This window comes from Ailuropoda melanoleuca, chromosome 5 (assembly GCF_002007445.2).
Source record: "Ailuropoda melanoleuca isolate Jingjing chromosome 5, ASM200744v2, whole genome shotgun sequence".
Classification (NCBI taxonomy): domain Eukaryota; kingdom Metazoa; phylum Chordata; class Mammalia; order Carnivora; family Ursidae; genus Ailuropoda; species Ailuropoda melanoleuca.
This window is the reverse complement of record NC_048222.1, coordinates 21,435,923-21,454,883: the sequence shown is the minus strand read 5'-3', so window position 1 is coordinate 21,454,883 and position 18,961 is coordinate 21,435,923. Positions and strand designations below refer to the sequence as shown.

The window sequence follows — 18,961 nt, the reverse complement described above, 5'->3', positions numbered from 1 at the left end:
GGGGGGTAATCAGAAGGGGGAATAAAGCATGAGAGACTATGGACTCTGAGAAACAAACTGAGGGCTTCAGAAGGGAGAAGGGTGGGGGAATGGGATAGACTGGTGATGGGTAGTAAGGAGGGTACGTATTGCATGGTGCACTGGGTGTTATACACAACTAATGAAGCATCGNAAGCATCGAACTTTGCATCGGAATCCAGGGATGTACTGTATGGTGACTAACATAATATAATAATAAAATAAAATAAAAAAGAAGTGAGTCATTAAGTTCAATCCATATTCAAAGGCAGGGGAATTAAGCTCCATTTTTGAAAGAAATAAGAATAAATGTAAGAATAATTATTATGTGTGTGTGTGTATCCCTAAACTACATATGTCCTTTTTTAAACCTCTACCTAAATGGAATCACACTGTAAGTGTTCTTCTAGCAATTCGACTCAATTTGATTCAACCTTATATTTTTGAGATCCATTCATATTGACACATTGTTTGCTATGGCTGCCATAAAAAAGCACCAGAGACTGGGTGGTTTAAACAAGAGAAATTTATTTTCTCACAGTGGTAGAGGCTAGAAGTTCAAGATCAAGGAATTTTACACGGGGGCGCCTGGGTGGCACCGCGGTTGGGCGTCTGCCTTCGGCTCAGGGCGTGATCCCTGCATTGTGGGATCGAGCCCCACATCAGGCTCTTCTGCAGTGAGCCTGCTTCCTTCCTCTCCCACTCCCCCTGCTTGTGTTCCCTCTCTCGCTGGCTGTCTCTATCTCTGTTGAATAAATAAATAAAATTAAAAAAAAAAAAGGAATTTTACACGGACACAATTCAATCCATAACATACATAGAGTCGTAGTCTGTTAATTTTTACTGCTCTACAGTATCCTATTGTGTGAATAGACAAAAACATATTTTTCTATTCTACCATTAACAGATAATTTTCTTATTTCCACTTTTTTGTTGTCATAAGCGATACTGCCACATGCCTCCTAGCACCCTTAAACATGTAAAATATATGCATTTTCATACTTAGTAAGTTAATGCCAATTTTTTTCCAAAGTGGTTGCACTCATTTGCTCCCCCACCAGCAGCATACCAGAGTTCTCATTGCTCCACAGTCTGCCAATATTTGATATTGTCAGTTTTTCTAAATCTGCTAATCTCATGGGTGAGAAATGGTATCTTTGGTGGCTCAAATTAGCATTCCCCAGATTGTCAACAAGGTTGAGGATCTCTTCATTTCTTTTTTTTTTTTTTAATTTTGTCTATTTATTGAAGGGGGAAAGGGGCAGGGAAGGAAGGAGAGGGACCAGCAGACTCCATGATGAGTGCAGAGTCCAAAGCAGGGCTCCATCCCACAACCCTGAGATCATGACCTGAGCTGAAACCAAGAGTTGGATGCTTAACCAACTGAGCCACCCAGGCACCCCGATCTCTTCATTCTTAATGAAAAGCTTTTTCACTTCTTTTTGCCCATTTTTCAATTGGGTTGTTCACTTTTTCCTTACTGATTGGTCAAAGTTCTTTACATAACAATATTGCAAATATTTCCTACCAGCTGTGGCTTGTCTTTTTACTTTCTATTGCCACATTTCACAAGTCTTGGTTCTTATTCTTTTGCCCATCTCTTGACTGTATTTCTCTTAGGTTCAGTTCTCTCCTCATCCCACATACCATCCTTAATTGATCAGACGCATGAATAAAATTTTCACCTACATATGCTCCTGAATCCTAAATCTGTACCTTCAAAACAGCTCTGCTGAACACCTTAAGCTTCACTGAACTCTCCATGATTTTTCTACCTTGTGAACTTTTGTACATGCTAACCACTCTTAGTGAACTATCATTGCCTACTCCTTGCCTCCACTCCCCCATACACTTTATCTTTTATATAATAATTTTTATATAATAATTTTTATTTTGTTATGTTAGTCACCATACAGTATATCCTTAGTTTTTGATGTAATGTTCCATGATTCATTATTTGCGTATACACTTTATATCACTAACTCCTACCAACCTTCAAGTCTAGATTCTCAGGTCTCAGCTAAGGGACTTCACACTGTGCTCCCAAAGTGCTGCCTAATTGCCCCACCATTGTACTCAGCACACTGGATTGTGATTATCTTTTTCTTGGCTCTTTCCCAGACCAGACTATAAATCCTCATAACGCTGAGCCTCGTACCATGTCTGTACATAATGACATGCAATAAATACTTGGTGGATTAATGAATTAATTTCTGTGGGTTAAAAATTATGCTCACCTGATACGTAAGTATGGAAATCATTTCTATTTTAAAACATGACCAAAAGTTGTACGTAGTAATCATCCAAACAAAGTTGAAATAACCTCTGAGCCCTAGTTTCTCAAAAAATGCATTTTAAACATGCAAAACAATAGTTAAGGTTGATCAACAGCTTCTGTTCAGCCAAGACCACAACCCAATGAAGGGAAAATCCAGACAGAATTTTCTGGGATCCCCTCAGGATTATTTCATCATAGACCTCTGTCCCTCCCCAACCTTGGCCATACACACTGCATTTCCTTCAGAGAGAAATGGGAACTGGGAAGAATTGTCTAACCTGGTCACACCTGGGACGGTGGGAGCTCTTGACACACCCAAGGAGAAACTAAACAAATTAAAGGATGACGATACTACTTGGCAATGATTCAATGGTGTGGTTTCCCTGAAGTCATTTGTTTGGCATTGCTACATGTATGGTCAAAGTCAGAAATGTCAGCTTTGTACAGAATGAACAGCTGCAGGGCATTAAAGGGTTGTCAATGGGACACTCTAATGAATAAGCTGAACTCTTTTTATTTCATTTTCTGGTCCAAATATTGTAAGCTGAACTGTTGTAAGTTGCTATTTTGTTTTCCTTTCCTCAGAGATAAGCCTTTCCAAACAACCTTCTCTTAACTGGTAGTCAATCAGTGACTTCTTAGTTTCTCCAGTGCAGGGTTTCTCAACCTCAGCACCGTTGACATTTTAGTGCAGGTGATTCTTTGTTGCGGAGAGATTGTCCTGTGCGTCTAGCAGCTTCCTTGACTCACTAGATGCTAGCAGCATCAGGTGTGACACCAGAAATATCTCTAGACATTGTCTCTGGGATCTAAAGTCTAGAGATATTTTGATTTCCCTCCACTGGCTAATGTTGCCTTGTCTTTAATCCCCTTCTCGAATAAGGGGGGGTTATAAATAAATAAATAATGTTTAGCCCCTTCTCACATGTCCTAGGGAAAAATAATAAATAGGAGGCATAAGGCTGTTACATTGGATGTTTGAAAATTATTCTCTTCTCATAAATTCAGGCTTGGTTCACACACCATTTGGTAACCTTACTCAAAAGTAGGGAGTGATTCCCATTAACTGAAAGTTCACATTTCTAAGCCACATATTTGAGGACCCTTATAACCTGTGCTTGGAAACTTGGGGAGAATTATGCTAAGCAAAGAAAAAGTTTGGGCATTCTAAATGAGAGGAATGGCATTGGCAAAGATGTGCTGGGGAAAAGGGGAAAGGAAGGTTCACAGGTGCATGGACTGTGGCTGGAACAGAGAGTTTCTATAGAGGAGCACCCAGAGATATGGCTCTGCTGAACACCAGGTCTCACCATTCTGGGGAAGCCTTCCCTGATCTCTCCAGCCCATGTGGTTATGCCTGCCTCTAAATTACTGCAATGTGTCCTTCTACCTACCAGCTAATTTACACTGCTTTGTATTGCCAATCATTTTCATTTTTAAATTGTATTCATAATGTATTATCCCCATTCAATGGTGAATTTCTAAAGGACAGTGACAGTATCTAGTGTGAAAAGGTACACAGGGCGGGTACTTAAAAAGTATAAATTGAACCACTGATTCTTCAGAAAACAGGGAGGGGAGCCCGAATTACATAGTTGGGTTATGGTCACCTCTGGAATGAGAAAGGCTGGTTAAACTTAGTTGTAATTCACTTATGCTGATCAACAGCAGAGGAAATAATAAGGAGCTCTAGCAGCATTACTCAAAATTTAATTTGAAAACCGTTCCATCAGTTCGATTATTTGAACACCGTCTAGTGGTATTGAAGTACTTTTCACACTAAGTGAGAAAAAAAAATTCTTTTTGCAATGTAGAAGACAGGACCAAACAAATGCCTACAGCTGGTCACACATGTATTCCTGTCCTAATCTAGACCCAGCTCTGGACTGAAGCCAATGTCATTTCATCCAGGCCCCAATCAGTCATCCTCCCACACATAACAGCACATAAGTCTGGACCTGTTATTTTGTAATCTTGCAATGACCTTGGGAATCACCTCTTTTTATTTGAGGAAGGCCACTGTAAAGCAAGGAAAGCTGATTGTAAATGCTGTGCTCAGGGACCTAGGCCAAGTTCATCTTCACACATGTCCTATCATATCATTAACAAACATGAAATAATTGCTGCACGTTGACATTCTGTCAGCAAAGAATGCATCTAAATCGACACCAGTGGAATGGGATGGGAGGTCCCTGAGATGAGACAAACTCCACCTTACATTAACAATCTCTGGGTCTGCCTTTATTCCAGAGCCTTCCTTTGAACTCATTATGGCCCTCTCCAATCTCATTATCTTGGGTTGAACTCCTTCACCTAGAACAGTAGTCCTTCCTCACAATTATGGTGCCTCAAGACATTTGAGAGTGAGCTAGTCTCCCTTTAGAATACATTAGTGCTTTTTTAAAGTAAATACATATAATTGTTTACTTTGCCAAACAATCAATTAAAAATGATGACAGTAGGGGAAAGAGGGATAGAAAAAATAAAGAAGTTTTAAGGAAAACCTGTTGAAAACTTTAGGTGGATAATTACACTCATCCTTCCATTAATTTTTTTTATGTCAAAAACAGATTGAGACATTTTACAATAAATGACGTGAACTATAAAAATGTTAAAGAACAAGAGATGAGGCATGAAAAGGGAGCAAAAATTCTATCAGAAAACCTAGGTAAAATGAAATATCTTAGTCCAGTCAAGTTGCTATAATAAAATACCATAGAAAGGTGGCTTATAAACAACAGAAGTTTATTTAGCACTGTTTTGAAGGTTGGGAAGTCCAAGATCATGGCGCCAGCAGATTCAGTGTCAACTAAAGGCCCACTTTCTGGTTCATAGAAGGCCATCCTTTCACATGGTAAGGGGTGAGTCTGGGGTCTCTTTTATAAGAACACTAAATCCATTTACCAAGGCCCTCATGACCTAATCACCTCCCAAAGGCCCCACCTCCAAATACCATCCCATTGGGCTTAGCGTTGAACGTATGGACTCTGGGGACACAGACTTTCTGTCTGTTTTAGGAAGCACAAATCCTAGCTCCATCATTCCAATCAGGGCACACAGGGAAAGCTGTTGAGCCCCATTAGAGGTTCCTAATCCTGGCTGTGCCTCAGATGCACAGAGGGAGGGAGCATTTTAAAAATCAGTTACCTAACCAGACCCAAACTTCCTAAATCAGAATCTCTAGTGGTAAGCCCAGATATCTGTCTACTAAGAGTAAACATCAAGAGAGACAACCTTTTGCTTGGCTCTGAGACAAATTTATGACATATGGTTTCTTAAAGGTCACTGGACAATGAAATGTACCATATTCAACAACAGTGTTTATCATGTGGCTATTCCTCACATCGACCTTCAATAAAGGTTAAGGACATAAGGCTACATCATAGCCTGTGAAAGAACTTTCTACTCTGGAGGCAACCTTGTGCTCATCTCATCTGACCAAGCATCAGGTCTGCAATAGAGCGAGGAAGATATAGAATATACCTTGGGCAAAAAATAAAACAAGATGAAACCAGAGAGGGAGACAAACCATAAGAGACTCTTTTTTTTTTTTTATGTTAGTCACCATACAGCACATCATTAGTTTTTGATATAGTGTTCCATGATTCATTGTTTGCATATAACACCCAGTGCTCCATGCAATATTCACCCTCCTTAATACCCATCACCAGCCTATCCCAGTTCCTCACCCCCTCCCCTCTAAAACCCTCAGTTTGTTTCCTGGAGTCCATAGTTTCTCATGGTTCGGCTCCCCCTTTGATAGTCCCCCTTCATTTTTCCCTTCCTTCTCCTAACGTCCTCCCTGCTATTCCTTATGTTCCACAAATAAGTTAAACCATATGATAATTGTCTTTCTCTGCTTGACTTCTTTCACTTAGCATAATCTCCTCCAGTTCCATCCATGTTGATGCAAATTTGGGGTAATCTTTCTTTCAGATGGCTGAGTAATATTCCATTGTATATATGGACCACACCTTCTTTATCCAGTCATCTGTTGAAAGGCATCTCAGCTCCTTCCACTGCTTGGCTATCGTGGACATTGCTGCTATGAACATTGGGGTGCATATGGCCCTTCCTTTCACTACATCTGTACCTTTGCGGTAAATACTCCGTAATGCTGTTGCTGGGTTGTAAGGTATCTCTATTTTTAACTTTTTGAGGAACCTCCACACTGTTTTCCAAAGTGGCTGTACCGACTTGCATTCCCACCAATAGTGTAAGAGGCTTCCCCTTTCTCCACATCCTCTCCAACATTTGTTGTTTCTTGTCTTGTCAATTTTGCCATTCTAACTGATAAGGTGGTATCTCAATGTGGTTTTGATTTGAATTTCCCAGATGGCTAATGGTGTTGAACATTTTTTCATGTATCTGTTAGCCATTCATATATCTTCTTTGGAAAAGTGAGAGACTCTTAATCTTAGGAAACAAACTAAGGGGTGCTGGAGGGGAGGGGAGTGGAGGGATGGGGTAACTGGGTCATGGACATTAAGGAGGTCATGTGATGCAATGAGCACTGGGTGTTATATCAGACTGATGAGTCACAGGCCTCTACCTCTGAAACCAATAATACATTATATGTTAATTAATTGAATTTAAATAAAACAATGTTTTAAAAAAAAGAATATACATTGGGCTTCTCCTCCCAGGCTTGTAGCGAGGAGTAAATATATAAGACCATGCACACAGAGAGTGCCCAAAAAATGCTAGAACTGTTATTATCATTATTCTCAAAGATCAATGTTACTGGACCTTAGCTGGAGCTGAACATTTAAGATAAGTAACAAGAAAAAGAACAAAAGCAAGCCCTGCTTCTACTATACCTCCTTTATAGGACCGCTCACTAGCACAGAGCAAGGTTTCAAGTGCTCAGCATGCTTCCACGTCACTAACTTCACAACCACCCTGTGTGTAGATTGTACCCGTTTTATAGATGGAAAGACTGAGGAACAAACACGTTAAATGTCAATGGTATGTGGCAAAACTGAATGTCCAACTTCAGGCTCTCTGACTCCCAAGTTATATGTTCTTAACAACCAGGTTTTATACCTTTGCTGGAAAGTACCAATATAGGTTGCTCGTTGAGACAGGAAACACAAGCTCCAAGTATTCCGAGGGAGGTGTTCAAGTTACAGTTTTGTTCTGAAAATTGAAGCCTGAGCCACATCCTATCTTATCACAATTGTCCCTCTATCACATTTTTCAAAAACCAGCTTTGGATGAGGTCAGATGCCAAGCACACACACAAGTTTTGCTCTGATGTCAGCCTTTGGGAAGCGGATTTGTCACCCATCTACATATTTGATGGAAAACCTATCAGAAATCTCAGCTAATTCCCCAGAATCTGAATCATCAGATAATCTCAACAACTTTCCCCTTGGGTCAGAACATAACCTGTGACATCCTTTTTTGGAAATTTTCTCAACTCTTTCAAAAGGGGCATCATCCCAGAAGTCATTTCTTTTAAAGTTTCACATTCAAGTGAGTGTAAAGGTTGAGAATGAAATATGACTAGATGTCATAAGCTTGAGTCTAGACAATAAGTATTCATAAACTCACCCTGGAGGTGACAAAGGATCTCCTGGGTGGTTCCACACTTTGCCACCAGAGCCGCAGTCAGCTCCTGGTCACTCCTGAAATAAAAGCCAACCAGCAGCACAATGGGCAAGTTTTGCTGATGTTAATGCACACCACCTCGAAAGGAGCTGGTACCTGGATTGCTTTTATTTCCATTCACAAGGACAGGTCACTAACAGAGAGAGCATCCAGATAGAACTAACATTCCCTAGACGACCTCCTCTGCACAGACGTTGTCAACTTAGGGAGAATGATGATATTTTTAAGACCATGCTAAGGTGAGATCTGAAAGCATTTGAAATTCTGGGACTCTCCTGGCAGCTGCCGGACACCAAACTGGAAGAGCCCTTAGAAGAAGCGAGGCTGCCTGGCGGCGCAGGAAGCCAAGCTGCTCAGGCAGCTGCTGGAGCCAAAGCCAGCCACTCCCCACCCCCCTCTCAGCTCCGGGAAGAAGCACGAACTCCAGAAAGAAAGGGGTAAAGGGAAAACGTGGAGAGATGGAATTCAGGAAGGGAGTTGTGGATAGCCCCCGATGGGCAGAAAGGGAGAGAAAGGTTACAATTGAGTGTGGCATTGGTTTTAGAAATAACTTTAGGAATAATTGAAAAGCGAAGCTCGAATGCCATCTTGGGGTGTGAGATACAGCCAAACTCTCTTTTTAAACTCTATTTATAAATATGTTTGATTAAAATGGTTTTGACAGCAGTAATGTCCTCAGCAGGTCATATTCATGGCTGAAAGACCAGCAGCGAAGTCTGTCATTTAAAATGAGCAAATTTTCTCTAATCCCTAAAATACTTTGACTACCGGGTCCAGAGAAAACCAAGGAATACGCCTTCTGTGTGGAAACCAGATGCAAATTCTAGGACACAAGTGCATCATTGATGTTTACAGAAATTCTGGAACTAAGGACTGTGAGAGAGATTTCAGAGCATTTAGGGAGAAATGGTCACTAGAACCCAGCATGGAGCAAGTCATGTCAAACTCTTTTGATAAAGAAAGGCTTTTTTTTTTCCATTTAATTATATTAAAATCATATTCTTTTTTAGGTTATAAAAGTAGTATCTCTTCATTATTTTTAAAAAAGCACTAAAAATATCAATAAATAGGTCAAGGTCTCACGCCATGATCCCAACCCTTAGTGATGACCACCATTAACTATTTGATAGACATCTCTCCACATTTTTCTCTGCATTTATACTATTTTACAAATATATACAGATCATAGAGTTGTAGGCTGATTCTTAGTGATTCATGTCACTGAAAAGATGAACCCTAAAGTAAATTAATTTTTAAGTAATTTCAATTTAACTTCGATGTTCACATAGGCATGCTTTATTTTTTTTGAAACTGAGCATTCCACTAGGAAAACTTAACATCATCATTTTTGATAGTGAGCCAATATTGCTGTTTTCATATATGAAAAACAGAAAGCATGAATCATTAAATCATCTCACAGTTTTTTGTATAGTTAACAAAAATGATTGTGTGATTAAGCAATTATTGAGTCCATACTAACCTCCCGGTACTGTAATAAACATCTTACATATGTTAACTCTAAAGAACAGCCCTGTGAGGAAAGCAGTAATATCCTGTTTCCGATCGGGAAAAGAGGCTCAGATAAATTAAATAATGCTCCCAAGGTCATGCAGCAAGTAATTGTAGTATCGTCTCTATCCAAACCTATTCAAACCAAAATCACTATGTTCCATCCTGCTACCTACCATTCAAGTAATCAGGTTATAGTTATGAAAATACTCAGATAAATAAATCAGCATACTTAAAATTGTTTTGTGATATGACTGTGTGTATTATGGAATTATTAGCGGAAGTAATAAGTTTAGAGTCCACCCTCTGGCTTTTATCGCCGGTGTGACCTTGAGCAAATCTTTTAACCTAACCTTAGCCACAAAGTGAAGATAGTATCTATCATAACACTGCAGGGCTAACATAAGGATATGAAATTTCTCTTTATAAACTATAAACAGCTATCTAATAATATTATGTTTGGATATATTTATGCGGCAACCAGAAGCTTGATCACAGCCGGCTTTCTAACGTCACCTTTATAATTCTATCAGAATAAAAGCAAATGAAGAATTATTTTTTAACTTAAATGGAAATCAAAAGCATCTTTTGGGGCACCTGGGTGGCTGAGATGGCTAAGCATCTGCCTTTGGCTCGGGTCATGATCCCAGGGTCCTGGGATCCAGCCCTGCGTTGGGCTCCTTGCTTGGCAGGGAGTCTGCTTCTCCCTCTCCCTCTCCTGTTCCCCCTGCTTGTGCTCTCTTGCTCTCTCTGTCAAATAAATAAATAAAATCTTCAAAAAAAAAAAAAAGCATCTTTTAGCAATATTCTAAGTCAGAGGCATACACCTTGGGACCGGTTCTGCACTCCCTCCTGGGACTCTCAGCTACTCCCCTCCACTTATTCACTCTGTTCTGCCTTTATCCAGGATGTCATTGTCAACAGCAGTGGTTAAAAAAAAAAAAAAAGAGCAGTGGTCTTCCCAACCTTGTTGTTTCCCAGCCATGCTTTCTCCTATTCTGACAATAAAGTGTTAAATTTTTATTTTATCAATATAATGCATGCATATATTTTAAAAATCAAACTCAATCAAAAAAAAAAACCTTTTGCGAGAAATTATAGTCTCCTACATAACTCCCCACTTTCACCTCCTAAATACTACCATTTTCAATTCCTTTAGCTCTTTCTTTCAGTATTTACTCTGACGTTTCAAAGTGATACGCTTATTCTGCAATTTATTGATTAATCCATGTTAGTCTATTATTGACTTCCCATTATGAAAATTAAGATACAGTTTTCATAAACTATCTCTCTACTTTCCTTATCTTTCAAATAGGGATCCCTAGTAATTTTTAATTGTGTGTTGTTGTTTTTTTTTTAAGATTTTATTTATTTGACAGAGACAGCCAGACAGACAGAGAGGGAACACAAGCAGGGGGAGTGGAGAGGAAGAAGCAGGCTCCAAGAGCCTGATGTGGGGCTCGATCCCATAATGCCGGGATCACGCCCTGAGCTGAAGGCAGACGCTTAACGGCTGCGCCACCCAGGCGACCCTAATTGTGTGTTTTTGAGTCAATATTAAACTAATATGACTATTATTGTCAAGATAAAGAGCAAGCTATAACTACGATTTTCTCTCTTTTAAAAAAACAGATAATGGCAAAAAATAGAGAAAAATAATGAAACCAAAAGTTGGTTCTTTGAGATGAATGAAATTGATAAGAATCTAACTAGACTGGCCAAGAAAACACAAATTGTCAATATCAGGAATGAAAGAGGGAACATTACCATAGATTGTACAAATATTAAACACATAACAAGGGAACAGTATGAACAACTATACATCAATTAATCTGACAAATTAGGTAAACGGTCACATTCATTAAAAAATACAGATTACCAAAACTGGTATGAGAAGTAATGAAAGCTTATATCTCTTAAAGAAATGGAATTGTAATTAAAATGAGATATTACCTTATGTCTTTTAGGATGGCTGTTTCAAAAAGACAAGAGATAACAAAAGCTGGTGTGGATGTGGAGAAAAGGAAACCCAAGTGCACTATTGATTAGAATGTACAGACACTACGGAAAACAGAATGCAAGTTCCTCCAAAAATTAAAAAGAGAACCACCATATGATCCAGTAATCCCACTTACAGGTATATATCTAAAGGATATGAAATTACTCTCTCAAAGAGATATCTACACTTCCATGTTTATGGAACATTATCTATAACAGCTAAGACATAGAAGCAACCTAAGTGCCCACTGAGAGATGAATGGATATATATGGTGTATATATGTGGCATATTTGTGTGTATACATACACACAATGAAATACTATTCAGTCATCAGAAAGAAGGAAATCCTGCCATTTGCAACAACATGGATGGACCTGAGGGCGTTATGATAAGTGAAAAAAGTCAGACAAAGAAAGACAAATATTGTATGGTCTCACTTATATGTGGAATGTAAAAACAATGAACTCATAGAAACAGAGTAGAATGATGGTTGCCAGGGGCTGGAGGGGAAGGGATGGGGGAATGGTCAAATAGTACCAACTTTTAGTTATAAGATGAATTGGTTCCAGCTGTCTAATGTACAGCATGGTGTCTATAGTTAACAACACTGTATTGTGTATAGTATAAGTCGCAATGAGAGTAGAGCTTTAATGCTCTCACCATAACAACAACAACAAAATGCTAATTATGTGAGGTAAAGGACATGTTAACCAACCTCACTGTGGCAAACATTTCACAATATATATGTATATCAAATCATTACATTGTACATATGTTATATGTCAATTATATCTCAATAAAACTAGGGGGAAATAGTATTTCTATAAACCAGCAATATACAATTGGAAAATGATTTTTTTAAACTTTATAATTTACAATACAAAAGCACTAAATACCTATGGATAAAGACATGACACTGAAAACTACAAGACCTAGCAGAGAGAAATAAAAAGAACACTTAAGTAAATAAATGGAGAGATATACCTATTTGTGGATAAGAAGACTCAGTGGTGATAAAATGCCAATTGTTCCCAAAGTGATCTGTAGACTCAAGACAGGCATTTTTTTGTAGAATTGGATGAGCTGATTCTAAAATTTATAAGGAAACTCAAAGAACCTAAAACAGTACAATTTGGAAAAGAAGAAAATTTTGAGAATTTACACTACCTGAGTTTAAATCTTACTAAACAGCTACAGTAATAAAGATAGCTTGACATGTTTAATGGAACATATAGTGCTGGAACAACTGGATATCCATATGGTCCTACCTCAAACCATAGACAAATGTTAATTTGTATACCTAAATGTAAAATCTAAAACTATAAAACTTCTAAGAGAAAATATATGCTATCCTGGGGTAAGCAAAGATCTCATACACGGGATACAATAAGCACTAACCATAAAAGAAAAAATTAGTAAATGGAACTTTATCAAAATTAAACCCATCTTTTTTCTGAAGACATTGTTAAGAAAATAAAGCAAGCCACAGGCTGGGAGAAAATATTTGCAATGTGTATGTCTGAGGAAAAAAATCTGTATCCAGAATATATAAAGAATTCTTGTAATTCAATAATATAAATATAAACAACCGACTTCTTTAATGGGGGAAATATTTGAACACTTTAGAAAAAGAAGGTACACAAAAGTTTGTAAGCATATGACAGTTATTCTCCACAGATTATTCATCACAGAAAGGTAAATTAAACTTACATGAGATATCACAATACACCCATTAAATTGGTTAAAATGAAAGACTGGCAACACCAAGCATTGGCAACCATATGGAGCAACTGGAATGCATATATTTTTCATGGGCACGTAAAATGGTATGGCCATTTTGGAAAACAATTTGGCAGTTTCTCATATAGTTAACTATATATTTAGCATATAACTCATTAATTCCACTCCTATACACTTATCCAAAGGAAATGAAAAATATATGTCCACATAAAGTCATAGTCACCTGTGTTCATAGAAGCCTTATCCAGAATTGTCCCAAACTGGAAACAACCCCAATTTTCCATCAGTAGGTGAATAGAAAGCAAACTCTGGTACATTCATACAGTAGAACTCTACTAAGCAATAAAAAGGGATGAATTACTGATATATGCACCAACATGGGTAAATCTAAGAAACATTATGCTGAACAAAAGAGGCCTGGTCCAAAAGATTATATATTATATGATTCCACTTATATGAAACTCTAGAAAAGATAAAACTGTAGTGATGAGTAGTCAACAGGGTCCACGATGTGGAGGAATAGAATTGACTGTAGAAGGTTCAAGGAACTTTCTCAGGTGATGACAATGTTCTGTATCATAATTGTGGGGGTGATTACATGACTATCTTCAAAACCAGGATTTGCTAACCTTGGTGCTACTGACATTTTGGGCAATGTAGTTTTTTGTTGTCAAGGACTGTTCTGTGCATTTCTGCATGTTTAGCAGCAACCCTGGTCTCTTATCTTGTTAGATGTCAGGAGCCTCCCCCTAACTTCCAAGTTGTGACAACCAACAATGTCTTTGGACATTGCTGAGTATATCCTGGGGGGGGGGTGAAACTTCCTCTGGAAACCACTAATCAAAACTCAAGTATATTTAAAATTACCAAATTCTATTGTACGTAACTTACACCTCAATAAAGCTGATTAAAAATATGTAGGAGGCAGCTTGCGACCACATGCCTCACACCCAGGAGATATGATTTCACTTTTAAATATTTTATATATCCTTCAAGATAATCATTTGAGAAGCTCTATATTTACTGAAATAATTTTTCTACAGATTTTTAAAAATATTATTTTATTATTAGCTAATATTCAGCATTGCTGCTGAAAAATCATATGCAATCTTAATTCCTGATCCTTTATGAGCCTTTTCATCCCTCTGAAAGTTTTTACCCACTTTTTTCCAATCACTCTGCTAGGTTTTGTGGGCCTTTTTAAATTGGAACATTGTGTTCTTCAATTCTAGAATGTTTTCTTATAGGTTTTATTCTAAATATTCCTCCAGTCTACTTTCTGGGTTTTTCCCCCCAGAACTCCAGAAAGATGTTGGACTTCTCAACCACAGTCTTTGATTTTGTCATCTTCTCTCTCAGCTGTCCATCCTTTTGTCTTTTTATTACTTTCTAAGACATTCTCTTTGTCTTTCAAGTCTTACTGGAAATTCTGTTTCAGCTTCCATATTTTTAATTTCAAAGAGCTCTTTCTTGTTCTAAGATTGTTGCTTTTCTCCAAGGACATTATTGTAATTCCACTTTTTTCTTCTGATTCCTGCAGGAACGTCTCCTCCAGAGACAAGGCCAGCTTTAGTCTCTCATATTAGAGGTTGTCCCCAAATGTGTGGTGATTCTTAGCTGTTGGCCCATATTTAACAGGACATATGAAAGTCATAAGATTGAGGGTCCACTCTGTGGGCATGGGCAGAACTTGGTGACTGTAGGCTTCAGGAAATGACCAAACAGTAGAAAGTTGACTTTTCCTTTGGGAAAATACCAATGTCTGAAGGTGTTTTCTCTGGGAACTTAAAGTTCCTCCAAGGATGAATTTTCCATTCTTAGGTAAAAAGAACATCTCTGGCTTCCAGTATTCTCAGCAGAGGGCAAGGGAAGCAGGCTGGTAGGGAGTCTGGTCATCACTTTTCAAATATTCACTTAATGTTCCTATTTTAAGCTTAAATCTCATCCTTGGCTTCCAGTGTGTCTGTGTCCCTGAGTCTGAATCTAGATTTTAAAGAAAACAATTCTTCTTCTGAAACAGAATAGTAGAAATAAGATTGCCACCTGGTGAGAAGGGTGGAGATAGGTATCATGGGAGGTGTCATCAAACTCCAATTACAGATGAATCGTTCTATCTGCCCCCCTCCCCTTTATCTCTGTCTTCTATGGAGCAGAAATTTGTGTCAAGGTGGAATAAATTAGATCAAGAGTTGCTGCAATTTGGGAAAAGCTCTCCAAAGCAAGTCATGAGTTGAATGAAATATAAAATTTTGTAGAATAAAGGAAAAGCTAAGGATGGATAAAAACCAAGTGGAGCCAAGTAAGAAAAGGCCAAAGCTATATGGCCCAAAGGTGTAGAGCAGAGATCCTTAGAAGGCCAACTTGGCTGGAATAAAGTGTGTGAGTCAGAAAAAAGGAAACATTTGACATAGAGAATGTGGCTTAATGGAATCTGTATCAAGAGTCTGTCAGTCTCAACTACAGACAGTCTCTTTCCACTAAAATAGCCCCATGAACTGGAGAAGACATGCACTTACAGGCGCTTTAAGAGCCTCTGGGATGAAAGGAGGTGTTTTTATGGACATGTGTCTGTGGGAGAAGGTGGCTTTCCTTGGAGCAAATATATAAAATGGAGAAAGAACTATTGGGGTTCTGCTCCTGCCCCAAACTCTGGTTCATTTATCCTCAGGAGTAAAATTAGACTTTTCAGAGATTCAATGTGGGTGATGAGCTTAAAAAAATTTAAGTTGATACTAAAAACCCTCAGTTGCTTGCCCTCATCCCTCTTCTTCCAATCCCCTAGGGCTGAGGAGTTACATCTTAAAGAGATCTTCTCCTAATGCTGCTTCCCAATGAAAGGCAAAACTAAAGTCCTGACTTTAGGAGTTATTTTTCAGGGTGAGGTGCTCTGCACCCCAGAGTTCATTCACCCCTTCCTCCTGAGCTCATTGGAATGGACATAAGCTGGACTCTGGTGCTCTCCTTGAAGAAATGCTGAAACCCCCTGAGGAGACCAGCTCAGAGGCCAAATCAACAAGACAGTTGAAGAACACTACCTCTTCAAAAGAAAAACAACATACAGGATTTAAGATTACACCAGAATATTAACACACAAAGGCAAGAATTTAAAACTAACCTAATATTCATACTTTTTTAAGAATAGAAAGTATTGGCAATGTGGAAGGAAAGAAAAACATTAATATATAAATAATAGGTACAAAAATACAATAGTCGAAATAAAGAACCTTTTAGACAGCATAAGGAGCAAAATAGAAATAGCCAAGTAACAAATTAACAATTTGAAAGATCGGATTGATCCATTCTCCCAGAAGGAAGAAGAAAAGCCAAAGAAACAGAAAATGTAAGAGAAAAATGAGGTGATATGAAGGTCAGAAGTAAAAATAACTAGTAACGTATAAATAACAAAAGCCCCAGAAAAAGGAAATAGTAAAATGGAGAGGAGAAATAATTTCAAAAAATAATAGGCTAAATTTCCCTGAATGAAAAAAAAAAAAAGAAATTAAATTAAATTAAATTTTTAAAAAAACCAGGAACCTAAGATTTAAAGGGCCCTGGATTAGCCAAAAAAAAAAAAAAGAAAGAAAGAGAAAAAGAAAGAAAGGAAAAAGAAATTTAAAAACTCACACCTAGATATGTTATGAAAATTAAGAATTTCAAAAGGATGATTTTAAATGTTTCCAGAGGAAAAAAGCAAATTCAGACTGAAATTATATTTTCAAACAGCAACAATGGATGCAATAACTCAGTAGAATTACATTTTTTAAGTATTGAAGGAAAAGAACTTTAAAACCTAAAATTTTGTAACCAGCTAAACTGCCATCCAAATATATAGGCCTGGTTTTTTAAAAATTTCTCATGCACTTGGGGCACCTGGGTGGCTCAGTTGGTCAAGTGTCTGCCTTTGGCTTAGGTCATGATCCCAACATCCTGCTATCAAGTCCCTGCTTAGCGGGGAGCCTGCTTCTCCCCTCTCTCTGCCCCTCCCCTATCCCAGCTCGTGCAAGTGCTCTCTCTCTCTCTCTCTCTCAAATAAATAAAATCTTAAAAAAATTTATTCTCAGGCACACAAGCCCTCAGTTGTTTCATCACAAAGACTGCATCAAAAATAATTTTATACAGATACTTTAAAAAAAAAGAAAGACAAATATAGGAGATGATGCAAGAGATATATAAAGCAGAGGGGAAACAAATAACTTGGAAGAGTTGTGTTGTCTAAAAAAAATACCTAAGACTAAAGAAAAAAATAAAAATATCCATAATAGCCCAGATTAAAAGCAAAGATAATGACTATATATGATAGGGGTTGGCAGAGGTTGGGGAGAGACAAAGGATGAAAGTCTTTGTCTTGTTGAAAGGGATATTGACATAAATTTTTTTCAAGCAAGAAAATATTTTAAAATATATAGAAAACTTGAGACAAAGAAAATATAAAGAGACCCAATTATAACAATTATAAAAATAAGTGTATTTGGACAAAACTTACCACTCAAATGACTAATAAATTGAGTATTTTAAATCCAGGTATATGCTATTTATAAGACACACTCATTAAGAATAAGGACATGCAAAGGTTGAAAGCAAAAAGATGGAAAATGGCATGTTAGGCAAATAAACCAAACATGTGGCATGCTAATATCATTTCAACTAGACTCTAAGACCACAAGCATTAGGGGATTGAGAGGGCTGCCATAAAATAGTAACAGTTTTAATTCACCAAGAAAAGAGCAACTTTAAGTGCACATAAAATAGCCTCATATATATTTGGTAAAATTTTATAGAATTAGGGTGAATTTATCATGGCTTTGTCAGTTACTGGTAGAATAAGTTGACAAAAAAAAAATCAGAAAGGATACGGAAAATATGAACCACCACATTACCACTACATTACTACATTGCCACTACATTACAAGTTATGACTCATTCAAATAACATCTCATTTAAAGTTCTTCCAAATAATAGGGAGTTTACATCTTTCTCAAGCACACATGGAATATATGTAGAAATGTAATCATGTACTTGGCCACTGAAAAGTCTCGATAAATTTCAAACTTAGGTATAACGTAAACTGGGAATTCTGACCACAATGAAATTAAATTAGAAGTTAAAAATATAAATTAAAAATGCCCACATATTTAGCGGTATTTCTAAATAATTCATGGATGAAAGGGTTTGAAATATCAAAGTGAAAACTTTTTAAGTATATAAAACTGAATGGCAATAAAAACGACATGTATTGAGACTTCTGGGATGCAGCCAATGCGTACTCTGAAGCAAAATTATACCTAAATATTTTTTTTCAAATGGAAGAAAATCTCAAAATTAGTGAGCTGTTATTCTTAAGAAGCTTGGGGTGGGGGGAAACACAATAAAATCCAACTCAAATTAGAAAAAAATCAGAAAATATGGGGCACCTGGGTGGCTCAGTCGGTTGAGCGGCTGCCTTCGGCTCAGGTCATGATCCCAGGGTCCTGGGATTGGGTCCCGCATCAGGCTCCTTGCTCAGCGGGGAGCCTGCTTCTCCCTCTGCCTGCCTCTCCCCTCTGCTTGTGCTCTCTGTCTCTCTCTCTGACAAATAAATAAACAAAATCTTAAAAAAAAAATCAGAAAATAAAAACAAAAGCAGAAATCAACAAAATAAAAAGCAAAAATACAATAGAGACAAGCTAAAAGGCTAAGAGTTGGTTCTTTGCTAAAACGAACACTATAGATAAATTTCTCAAGATTTATCAAGATAAGAAGATAAAAGTTGCAATAAGCAATATTGTGAATGAAAGGGAGAATAACTAGACATAACGTATACATAA

At 37.6% G+C, this 18,961-nt stretch overlaps 1 long non-coding RNA gene across 1 annotated transcript; it reads right to left on the bottom strand.

The window, feature by feature from the left end:
• Window positions 1-728: 728 nt before the first annotated feature.
• LOC117802210 lies at window positions 729-18,630 on the bottom strand. Its single transcript, XR_004625272.1, has 3 exons — window positions 18,569-18,630; window positions 13,381-13,489; window positions 729-763 (listed from the first exon to the last, which is right to left on the bottom strand). It is a non-coding gene; the product is annotated as an uncharacterized LOC117802210 (long non-coding RNA).
• Between the last annotated feature and the right edge of the window lie 331 nt (window positions 18,631-18,961).